General features: G+C 44.8%; 1 protein-coding gene across 1 annotated transcript in view; it reads right to left on the bottom strand.

Annotated features, from left to right (window-relative positions):
- LOC121299013 (thrombospondin type-1 domain-containing protein 4-like) overlaps nt 1–11,283 on the bottom strand; it is a 193,403-nt gene extending 182,120 nt beyond the window's left edge. The window contains exon 1 of the mRNA XM_041226441.1: nt 10,751–11,283. The gene's annotated coding sequence lies outside the window, so the exon portion shown is untranslated. The remainder of the gene's footprint in view (nt 1–10,750) is intronic.
- Between the last annotated feature and the right edge of the window lie 1,484 nt (nt 11,284–12,767).

Raw genomic sequence — 12,767 nt, 5'->3', positions numbered from 1 at the left:
TCATTTGCCATGTGTCTGCCCTGTTCTGAATCTTGTCTAGATCATTTTGAATGACCTTTGCTGCTGCAACAGTGTTTGCCACTCCTCCTACTTTTGTGTCATCTGCAAATTTAACAAGTTTGATTACTATACCAGAATCTAAATCATTAATGTAGATTAGGAATAGCAGAGGACCCAATACTGATCCCCCGCTGGTTACCACACTCCATTCTAAGGTTTTTCCTCTAATCAGTACTTTCTGTTTTCTACATGTTAACCACTCCCTAATCCATGTACATGTGTTTCCTTGAATCCCAACTGCGTTCAGTTTGAGAATTAATCTTTTGTGTGGGACTTTGTCAAAAGCTTTCTGGAAATCTAAATAAACCATGTCATATGCTTTGCAATTATCCATTATCGACGTTGCATCCTCAAAAAAATCAAGCACGATCTCCCTTTCCTAAAACCATGTTGACTGTCTCCCAGGACCCTGTTACCATATAGGTAATTTTCTATTTTGGATCTTATTATATCTTATTATGTCTTATTATGTCATCTCACCCTTCCTGATCAGTGATGGACACACAGACTGGTCCTCTCCCCTCCTGATCAGTGAGGGACACACAAACTGGTCCTCTCACCCTCCTGGTCAGTGAGGGACACACAGACTGGTCATCTCACCCTTCCTGATCAGTGATGGACACACAGACTGGTCCTCTCACCCTTCCTGATCAGTGATGGACATACAGACTGGTTCTCACTCCCTGATCAGTGATGGACACACAGACTGGTCGTCTCACCCTCTGATCAGTGATGGACACACAGACTGGTCATCTCACCCTCTGATCAGTGATGGACACACAGACTGGTCATCTCACCCTCTGATCAGTGATGGACACACAGACTGGTCCTCACCCCCTGTCAATTTAAGTTCAGGAAAAATGAACACAAAATTGTGCTGCTACAGGAACTGACGCAGCATGCTAATGCACTACATTTTTCTCTAAGTCTGCTCCAGTTGTCCACCAAGACATCACAAGACACATCACAAATGCATCCACAAAGAGGCAATCTGATTCAGTATGGAGACTGATCTGCGCTCCCACTCCCAAAGAAGGGGATACAGTGCAGGCTCGGGGTCTGTTCCCTGCAGCAGGACAAGTTTGGAAAGCTCATGCTGCCACTGCTTAAGAAAAAATTATAAGCAAAAAATGTATACAAATAATGTATACTGTATAACTAAACCACAGGTGGTTGCTAGGTTACAGTCAGTCATAAAAGCTTTCTACATAACCCAAATGAAATTAATTGACATATATAAAATACTTGTGGTATAACTAATTCTAGGCCAGGGGTTTTCAACATTTTTTTGATGGTACCACAGTTGCAATAAAAGACAGAATAACCTGATTAACACTTCTTTTTCCTCTTTATTTAATATATAATTTTTCATAACCATCTGGGACTGACAAACGTTAGGTTATTACCATAACCCCGGTTCTCTGAAAGAGAATGACAACCATTACCGAATGGGAAAGAGCCTCTCTGATCTCAATCACTGAGCATATATAAAAAAGCTGCCCTATCAGGGCGCTGCTGTGAGGAGGAAGTCCTCCCATCTCCTGTTGAAGAGGGACGTCCTCACAGTAGCACATAGCCATTTTCTTTTGAAAACAGAGGTCAGCTGGGGACACGACCTCAAAGGGTAATGGTTGTCATTCTCTTTCAGGGAACCAGGTATATGGTAATAAGCTAACTTTTCCTTTCAGTTGAATGACAACCATCACCTAATGGGAAAGCTGTACCATAGCTGTCGTGGCTCCAGATTACCGAGAGTACAGCCCCACTGCGATAGCCTCAGAGCCCACATGACGCCTAAGGGCATGTCGCCTGCAATACCCTAGAGCCCAGAGAGGGCTTGCAACATCAAGGCGGTAAAAACGCACAAATGTCTGACTACCTGTCCATGTAGCAGCATTGCATAACTCATCTAAGGTAGCGCCATGAAGGAAAGCCCACGAAGTTGCCTTGCCCCTGGTAGAATGGGCCGTAATGTCTGTTCACATGCCAAGCGTATCGCATCTGCCACCCAGTGCACTAGACATTGATCAATATGGCCTGACCTCTAGAGTGGGACCCATAGCAGGCAAAAATCTGGTTGGACTGTCTCCAAGATGCTGTCCTATCCTGATAACAGCACGGAGCCCAAACTGGGCATAGTGTGTGTTGTCTCCTCTGACTCGTGCGGGGGAGGTCTGAAAGTTTCCAAAACCATTGGCTGGTTAATATGGAATGAGGATACCACCTTTGGCAAAAAGGAGGGATTTGATCTTAACCCTCTGCGGTCCAATGTCGGACCCTGTCCGACATCATCGAAAAGATGTAAAGCACAGGTCTCTATGTTTTTTCTCTGGAAAAAGCCGAGAAAAACATTCAATGGCCTAATGAGACCAATAGGAGTCAAATGAAACCGAAAAAAGGGGGCATGGAAGCAATAGGCCCAGCAGCAGCAACACAGAGATAGGCAGACATAAACAAAGGAGGTAGCTGCTTCCGCATCCAGCGCTCAAAGAATATCACAGACATTTGCAGAGCTTTTTGAGATGTTATTGTAATAAAATAATGACTCGGATCACATTATTGAGGAATTTGGTGATAAAACGAGTGATCAGGAGAGGATTTATCAGTATACACATCTATAAAGAGGTATGTGAAAAATACAGCAAACATGGGGTGGGGCTTGGCTGGAGATGCAGTACTGATGTCGCTTAGCATTGCAATGCCCTTTAAACCAGTTTTACTCGAAAAAAAATAATTTAAACCGCGTGTGTAAAATAAACAGCGTGTGTGAAAATAAATTGGACCTGACGTGCCTGACAGGTGCTGAATAAATGGACTGCAAAGGGTTAACGTTACCCCAAGTCATTTCCCGTAAAAGTTATACATGTGTCATCAGTGGACAGCGCATGAAGCTCACTTACTCGTCTGGAAGACGAAATGGCTATTAAAAATGCCACATTCAATAATACAGGGCTCAGTTCTGCTGACACCATGGGCTCGAATGGGAGACCCATAAGGGTCCACAAGTACCAGACTGTAGTGTTTCTACTACTGCATCTGGCAAACCTCATCTGAATAAATGGCTACGTTCAAAGGCCAGACCTAGAGTTGGTACTGGGCTGGGTTCGGGTGCCATAATAGCCCCTCCGCTTGGCTCAGGAGGTGCTTGCGTGGCAGGAGCTGCCAAAGCTGACCCGACAACATGTCGGAGAGGAGAGCAAACCAGGGGAGTCTCGGCCATCTGGGTGCAACCAGCAAAACCTGTGCTCTCTCCACCCTGATCCTCTCTAGTGTCAGCAGTAATAATGGTAGTGGAGGGAACGCATAAAAAAGCCCCTGTGGCCAGGGGTGAGCTAGCGCGTCTACTCCTAGGGGGACCTCATCTCTCTCCATGGAGAACCATAGGGGGCAATGAGTGGACTCGGCTGTGGCAAAGAGGTCAACCTCTCCCAAATATGTTTCACCACTTGAGGATGCAGTCTCCATTCTGAGCTATCCAGAGCTCTTCCAGACAGGAGGTCTGCTGCCTTGTTGTCCACACTGGGGAGGTGAACCACCCTGATGAAATGCAAGTTTCTGTGTGTCCAGGACAGGAGTCTGTGCGCTGCGTGGTGAATCCCCGACGAGTGTAGGCCGCCTTGGTGGTTTATGTTGGCTACCACTGTAGTATTGTCCGTCCAGACCAGCACATGTTTGTGCACTGCTGGCGAAAAAGACATAATGCCAGGTTCACTGTTTGCAGCTCTTGGGCATTTATGTGTGCTCACTGCCAATGTCCCTTCCACTGACCTCTTATTCCTCTCCTATTCCAGACCACACCCCAGCTCAGGCTGGAGGCGTCTGTATTGATCACTTCCCTTCTGTGAGGGGATCCGAGGGGAGATCTGAGGTGCAGATTGCCAGGACGGAGCCACCACTCCAGTGTCTTCCGGCATTGTCTGGACACTTGCACCAGCCGGTACCAGTCTCAGACCGGGTGCACATTGAGTGTATTTACCCAGGCTTGAAGTGGGTGCATTCTCGGCAGACCTAGTACAAGGATTCTCGAGGCAGCTGCCATCAGCCCCAACAATCTTGGATATACTCTGACCTGTAGGAGAGCGTCCTCTCTGAACAGGGAGAGTGTGGCCTCCAACGACCGTATCCTTTTTTCCAACAGTGAGGCAAGCATGCTCACAGAGTTTAGTTTGATCCCCAGAAACACTGTGGACTGAGACGGTATGAAGTTGCTCTTCTGCTGATGTATTGAGAGCCTTAACTTCGTCACATGATCTATGACCTGTTTTGTGTGCGCCTCTGCGCATGCTTTTGAACGCACGCAAACTAACCAATTGTCCAGATAGTTTAGGATCTGAATACCTTGCAGCCTGAGTGGAGCCAGTGGTGCATCCAGCGACAGGCCAAATGGCAGCATGCAGAATTCGTACATGTTGCATCTTGCAGGTCGATCGATTAGATGGACTGGATGACGCGCTGTGCTGTCAACATTTTGAACTTCCTCTGTTTGAGGAACAAGTTGAGGACCCTGAGGTCCATAATTGGTCTGAAACTGCTGTCCCTTTTGGGCACCAGGAAGTACCTGGAGTAAAAGCCGCTGAGGGCATTGCTTGGACTTACCAAGCATACAGCGTTCTTCCTTTGAAGACTGGCAATCTCCTGTTGAAGGAGTATCGCTCTCGCTGGATCGACGGTGGTGAGGAGCACACCCTTGAAAGGAGACAGACCTATGCGAAATTGTAGAGCTTATCCGAGTCTCATTGTCGATAGCACCCAAGAGTCCTGGATGCAGCCTTGCCATGGGTCATTGACGTTGGTCAGTCTGGTTGTGGGGGGGTTTGGTGGCAGCCGGGGCCCCTCAGAGGCGGTCTCCATTGAGCTTGACGAGGGGGCGGGTCTTTCTTAGGCCCTGGCCTTGGTCTCCAGTCAGAGAACCGATTACCCCTGGCCTGGGGTGGTTCCCTGCCACTGGCGCTGCCTCTGCCTTCTTGTCTACTCTGGGGTGGAGGGCAGTGTTCAGACCCTTTTACCCCAGCAGGCTGCAAAAGCCACCTTGGGCGCCGACGGTAAGCCAGAAGGCGCAAAAACTTGGAGGCGACCTCCGTGGCCTTGTGGGACCTCTCAAGGCTCACATCAATGGTTGCCCCAAATGTCTGCCCCGGGGTAATGGGGGATTCCAGTAGCGCCACCTTCTCAGTCTCCACGACCTTGGCTTGTGTCAGCCACAAATGCCAGCGGGCAGCCACCATTGCCGCCAGCAACCTTCTTGATGCCTGGCCTAACTCCCCCATTTGGTCAGTCATCGCCTTTGCTACCGCCTGGAGCTCCCCCGTGTCTGCTTCTGTAGCCCTTTCCTGCAGCCTCTTTGCTAACCGGTTCTGGTAGAGCACCAGTATAGCCATGGCACTCGCTGCTCGAACTGACAGCGCTGCTGATGTGTATGCATTTTTAAGCATCACATCAGTTGTCCTGTAAGGCTTGGAAGGACAGGTTGGGTCCTTATCCCCCTTGGTGAAGGTGGAACATTGCACCAATACTATTACCATGTCCCTGATAGTGGGAAATGTGCCTAGGCCCGCTTCTTGGGCTCCTGCAGCGTACAACAGAGACTCTGCTGTTCTGGAGGCTGAGGGTGCAGACGCTGGGTTGCTCTCCTGGGCCAGGGAACATCCGTGGCTGCAGCTGCACACTGCATTAGTGCCCGGAACTCTTCCATCTGCAAAACATGTGGCAAGGGTGGAAAGGACACCCCCCCACTGTGGCCTGCCCGATGGAAGTGGCTGGGTCCAAGACATCCGATCTGGACAGCCAGGAAGTCTACGCAGAGGGGATGGGGAATGAGACTGTGGGGACCGGGGCTGCCTGGTGGTAGGGGGCAGTCTGCCCTGTGATTTTAGTAGGGTGTCTAACATGTTCTGCTGAGCCCTTACAGTCTCTGCCAGCTCCGCAAAGTGCCGCTCGGCCGAGCTTGGGCGCCTCTGAGGCGACTCCAACGGGGATCTTCTGCGCCTGTGTGGAGAAAGGAAGTGGTGCCTGCGTGGCGACCACCTGTCCCCTGGTGAGCGTCCCCTCAAGTGGTACCGCCTCGGCGGTGACCATCTCACCTCCCCTGAGAGGTGTCTGCACCTCTGTACTGGTGGTGGGGAAGGGGAAGGTGACCCAGGTGTGCAGGAGAGTTCCTTGATCACTGTGTGTGGGGGGGGGGGGGGGGGGGGAGATCCTAGAGGACCTATCTGGAGGGCCTTGGACCACTGATCTCATTCTCCCTTGGCTCGGGGAGACAGACTCTGCTGGGTATAGGGCTGCTCTCCTGCGCTTAGTTCTTCTCGAGAACTTCCTATACGGAGAGCAGTCCAGCTCACTTGCCAGTGTTTTGGCCGCATGTTCTGGCCCTAAGCATCTGGACCGGTGCTCGTCCTGCCTGGGCAGCTTCGCTGCTCACTGGTCACACTGGTGGAACCCAGCGGAGACCCAGTTGACCGTACTGACATGGCTTCGCAGGCGAAGCTGCTGCGCTCGTTGCCGAGAGTAGCACGGTCGGTGCTGGGCTGTAGACGCTTTAAAGCAATTCACCGGTGCTGAATCAGTCGGTGCCAGCATCGGTGTCAAGGAGAGCGTGGTCGGTGCCGAGTCAATCGGCGTCGAGGTCGATGCCAATGTGTAGTGCGTTCAGTGCCGGGCTGTAGATGGCCCCGAAGCTATTCTCCGGTGCCGAATTAGTCAGTGCCGGGATCTGCGTTGAGAAGAACGCGTCAGTGCAGAGCAGTCGGTGCCGAGTGGACCTGTTCCAAGGCCGGTGCCGATGGTAGGAACTGTCGGTGCCAGGCTGTAAGTTGCGCCGAAGATGTGCTAAAGATGTTTCCACCAGTGCCAATCAGTTGGTGTGGTTGCCGAGGGCAAGTGCAGCCGCGCTAGCGGAGCCCGAGGCTTGAGAGGGGTGTTAGACCCGAGCTGTTTTTTTTGTGGGGTTTTTTTGTGGTCGCTGTGGCTGATTAAATCGGCGTAGAGGACGACGCCACAAGCCTGCGGGGTCTCCTTACTGCACCAGAACAGCTCCTCACACGGTATATCAAACTACACAAAGTCTCGTGTAGTGAAAAAGAGTAGTGGCCACTCGCAAATCTTGGAAGAGGGGTCAAAACCAGCTCTAGTCAGTAAACTGATGGGAGAATCAGGCAAGAGCACTCTTAAGAGCATGATTTTACTGTGGATGTGAATAAATTTGTAGGTAAAAATCAACAAATCAGCCAAATTCGGTACAAGAAAGCACAAAGCAACCTGTGACTTGTCTCAGTGAAGTGAGAGAGAAAATGGTGATGTGCTACTGTGAGGACGTCCCTCTTCAACAGGAGGTGGGAGGGACTTCCCCCTCACAGCAGGGTAGGTAGGGCAGCTTTTTTATATATGCTCGGTCAGAGAGGCTCTTTCCCATTCAGTAATGTTTGTCATTCAATTGAAAGGGAACTGCTGGTTTAAGGCAGAATATCAAACAGTAGGCTTCATTCTTAAAACTTATTTACATGTCTTTAATTAAAAGACAGTATTTAAGAATCTCTTTGGAAACACTTATATTCACTTTCTATTCGGAAAAATCATTATAAATAATACAAAATAGTCTGCACTTTAAACGTTTATCACTTACCGTATACTTCCCACCACTTTCTTTAGACGCTAGTGTTTTCTTCATTGATTTTTTGTTTTCCAAGTAAGAAATGCATCCATTTCAAACACTGAAAAAATAACCAACCAGCCGCTGTTGCTGTTACTAAAATTTAGCCGTGGTAATACAGTAAAAAAAAAAAAAAAAAAAAAAAAAAGTCAAAGTATTGGGATTACTATTTGTTTACCGGAGCATTTAATAAAATGCAGAAACATTGTGCTTCACTGATACGACAAGTTGAAAACAACAAGGATCATGAGCAGCACAAAGTGCTCTCCATAGGCACAATTCCTAGACGCCTGCTTCACCTGGTTATCAGAGTGGAAATCCACTCAATCGAAATGCGCATGCGTCCAGGTGCAAAATGTGCACGTGATAGATTTTATGTGTTTTTTCTTTTTTCCATCTGCGGTTCACTTTGAGCTGCTACACAAAGATGAAATAATTATAACGCAGTATTTCTGAGAATTTATAATACCATTCCAAAATCATTATTTTCTTTGACTGTCATTTTTATTCCTGCATACCACCACTGACCTTTACACGTATCCCCGGCTGAAAACCCCTGTTCCAGGCTATGTACAATGTTATCTAATGAGTAACTTCAGCACAAATACCCTACAATGGAGCATGGAGTGGGGTAAGTATGGGGTATGCCAGCCATATCCTAAAGCCCCTTTCACACTGGCACTCCTACCCGGGTCCGGACCCAGGTCCTGGCTATCCGGGTCACAATCCACATACTCGGGTCCCAGCAACCCACCCCAGGATGTTGAGCGAGATCAAATGCATGATGGTCATTCGTGAGCCGATCTAATAACAAACAGCCACACTTCATGAGTCAGATTGCAGGAGGGATGAATAAACATTTGTTCTAATCAATATGAACCCAGAGAAGCTTGGATGGAAGCATCAGTAACAAGCTGCTTCCGGGGCATTGCTACGCACATTGTTTACTTGCGTCTGTCACCCAGGTCAACCCTGCTTTATCAAATGCAGTGTGAAATCGCATACCTAACCCACATGACGCCGGGTCTTGACCCAGGTAGGTTCTTACCTGGGTTAAGCATGCCAGTGTGAAAGGGGCTTTAGTTGGATCATCTGCGATCCTAGACGCCTAATCCCTATTAGGAAAATTCTCTCGGGGCACACAGTCACGTTTGACATGCAAATGATAATGTGTCGTCACAGATATACTTGTTGGACTGTGACTTTATTACTTTAATCGTCGTTATCTTTATCTACCCTAGTGTAAGATTTCCATAACAATATATCTTTGAATGACTTTTTTTTTTTTTTTTTTTTTTTTTTTAACAAATTAGTATTTATATAAAGAGGAAGTTTGGAAAATTAAAGCCTTAGCAAGAGAAAAAGGATCTGAGAAGTTGCAAAAAATCATCCAAAGTTCAGAGGCAGTTTGACTCCAACATGTATGTTGCAATACTAATCCAATGATTTTCTTATTATTAGAAGCTGCCTTTCCCTCATATTAATTTACTAGTTGTTTTAAAAATAATAATCCCATTGGATTTGTGAGAATTGCTGGAGAACCGTGTTAATGAGCACTTAATCACACGCATTTGGTCTGTTATCTTAAAATGGGGAACTAAAAAAAGACAGTGAGATTACTGAGAATACCAAATGAGGCGTGAATGAAAGAATTTGAGATAATAAACCACCTTTTCTATAAAACTTGAACATAATTCTTACGCTAATCGTATGTTAGTTTATAGAGGTTAAAAAAAATTAAAATAATAATAAAAAAAAAACCTGTAGCTTTGCGCTATCTGCTGAAAATGAACACCTGCATTGTGTTTTAGTCATAGCCACCTGCTGGACAAAAATAACATTGCACTTGATGCCACTGAAGCTTTTCCTCTCACTGTAAAGCAAAACACAGATTTAAAAAAAATGGCTTACTTACGGACTGTGGTAAGAACCATAGCACTTGGGGATTCGTTATTACTAAAAGGCCAAAATTATTCCAAAGAGTAACTGGGGGCAGCTGTGAGATGCGTGGAACTGGGCCATATCAAACAGCTGCGTCGGTACAGTATGTGAAACCAGAGCATTGTAATCTAGGAAATATGGCATTGGGCGACAGCTATGCGGTGTGCAGAGGTGCATCTCCAATTTACCGCAAGCATTTTCAGGATTTGCTTCACTTTACTGCAAGTAATACGAGCCAGATGTAGAAAGCGAGCGAGGGAGAAGTTGCAGAGACCTGTTACTTTCTTACGCAGTAAAAGAACTACAACACAGGTAGAGCGAAAGAGGCGGCGCTACTGCTGTACTACAGCCGCTGTACATTGTGTCTACACACCCATAAAAAACTCCACCACTCCGCAGACGTCAATTTTGAGCCTTTCTGTTCACGCCCACACTATTCTTTGTTTTTGAAAAAGTGAAACACGAGACTGATTCTGTTTTTTGTACAGATTTTAAACACACTCACTCACACATACCTTTACATAAAATGCTAGATTTGTATACTGTATAATGCAATAATGTCATTATTCGTTAACGGTTCTGTCTGTGAAGTTGTATATTGGAATGAATATAATGTTTTATAATGTCATAATGTTTTATGATGCGACTGAGTTCATACAGTAGTTTGACTAGATGTTTAGTTGTACACAAAAAGATTCATAACCCACCTTTAAACGCGTTTGATACCTTTCTTATTTCAATATGTACATTCATAATACATTTTTAAAAATACTGTAGATTTGTACCCATTTTTAATGTATATGTTTTATATGTAATGTATGAGTAGGTTTCATTGAAAAAGAAAACAGCAAACTCTAATGCACATAAAAATACATTCACAAGTGTTTCTAATGCTTTAGATAAATATTTCACAATCTCTGTTGCAAAAAAAAAAAAAACTATTTCGTAAGAACAACCCAGAACAACTCATTCATTTTACAAACTATTAACAAATCAAGTGTGTTGTAAACTATTAACAAACAGTTACATAAAAGTGTTTAGGTAAAACATACCACAACTCCTCAGCAAAGCACCACAAAATTCAAGTTTGTAAATAATGGTTACCTTGTCAGTACATGCCTGAGCGCTGTTGAATCTCCGACACTTGCGACCAGAGCTCCCTCGGAATTCCACAGCCCGAGAATAAAGGAAATTGTGCGTGCAGTAATTTAAACCAATTAACTGCAAAGGTGTGTAACTTCAACAGGTCCAGCTCCAAGGTAAAAGGCGACTTCCACTCACCCGCAACAGTTCTCAAAACCAAGGCGCGGACCGGATCATCATCCAAAAAAAAAAAAAAAAAAAAAAAAACAACTTTCCGAGGTCCAAGGTGTGTGTGTGTGTCAGTGCAAAGAGGCTTTTCTGTCGTTTCTTTCGGCTCCCTTCGCATTGCTAGTTTCTGTCTCTGGTCAGTAAGAGCCATGGGAACATAGCGTGAAAGCTTCTTAGCGAGGTCGGTCAAGAGTGCCCTCTGCCGGTAGTTTCGTTTCCGAAAGTGAGAAGCGTGCAGGGTTGCCAGTTACAGTATGTTCATGTTATTGACAGAGCAGGTTTTACACATAACCAACGGCATCGGACATCAACCACAGGCAGGTATCTGAGACAGGATTAGTAATAGAAAGTTGACAACGTTTTCTCATCTAATGTAGCATGTGGCACATATATTGCTTTGTATTTTATGAAAATAAAATGGTTCCATTTGCTTATATTTAAATAAAGATAGAAACAGTGCAAACATATTTGATGTAGACGATTAAGAATTATAGCGCCTCTGTTTTATGAAGTATAATATAGTACTAGTAGTATTGCATAGATTACAATAGTAAGATCAATAAAATGCATACATGTCAACAGTCCCTATATTGTCGGGACAGTCTAGATTTCCTAGCAAATGTCCCGCGTTCCGATGCATAGGAAGAAAGTCCCGATATTTATCCATAGAAAAAAAAAATAATGTATTCTGCAAAGTACAATTAGTGAAAACCACACACTGTGCTCTTGGTGTGGCTGACACATCTGCTGATCACTAACTTATACAAAGGGAAGAACGCTTCATTGTGTCTATTTGTATTGTCATGGTCGTGTGCGTTAAGTTGGGGGGATACGTCTATGATATGATAATGAGTGTTTTTTTGCGTATGACACATTTTGTCATATGTCGGGTTCCAACAAGATTAAACACATTCAAAGTCATTTTCAATGTATTCAAATGTTGAAGACTGGTGGAAATGTGTTTATTTCCAGTTTTGGAACCTTAACAGATCTTGTTGTCCATTTGAAAAAACAAAAGAGTCTGAAAATCAGCCCCATTGTTTAAAAATAATGTTATAACCCTTTTTTTTATACATTTTTTTTTTTTAATTCAGTTTTTCGTTGATATATAGTAGTTTTACATTTTGTACAGGGTGAATAGAATGTAAGTTTTCCACATCAATGCACCATATCATTGATCTAGTAAACTTACTTTCAAATCACCCTCTATTTAAGTGTATATAGCATCTATGAAATCTTTTTAAAAAGTTAGAAAAACGCAGCAGTGGTGGTATCAAACACAAAAGCCCAAGTTAGGAGAAGCAATTGGGGCAACCTTATCAAACATCAAGCAAAAAGGCACAATTGGAAATGTGCTGGGGCCCAACATTCACACAATTGTTGCTTCTAACTTGGCTTCTTTTTTTGATCGCTCCACTTTACATTGAAATGCTCATTCCCTTATTAGCTGGGTTTAACCAGAATAAAGATGCTAAGACACACGTGTGCCAAGGAAAGTGCTCAACACAGACTGAAGTGTTCTTGGTTATCCTTACAAGCACTACTACAGAGAGAAAGACATCACAGGTGTAGACAAGTATGCTTTGAGAAGACACACGGACAACATGCAGGTAAGATACAAGTAGATCAGGGCACACATGAACATATATTTAGCCCATACATAAAAGAATACGGGAAAATGGCATGAAGCAATATATATATATATATATATATATATATATATATATATATATATATATATATATATATATATATATATACAGTGCATTCAGACCCCTGACCAATTCTCTCATATTACTGAATTACAAAT

The sequence above is a fragment of the Polyodon spathula genome, chromosome 24 (assembly GCF_017654505.1).
Source record: "Polyodon spathula isolate WHYD16114869_AA chromosome 24, ASM1765450v1, whole genome shotgun sequence".
NCBI classification, from domain to species: domain Eukaryota; kingdom Metazoa; phylum Chordata; class Actinopteri; order Acipenseriformes; family Polyodontidae; genus Polyodon; species Polyodon spathula.
This window is presented reverse-complemented; position numbering and strand designations above follow the sequence as displayed.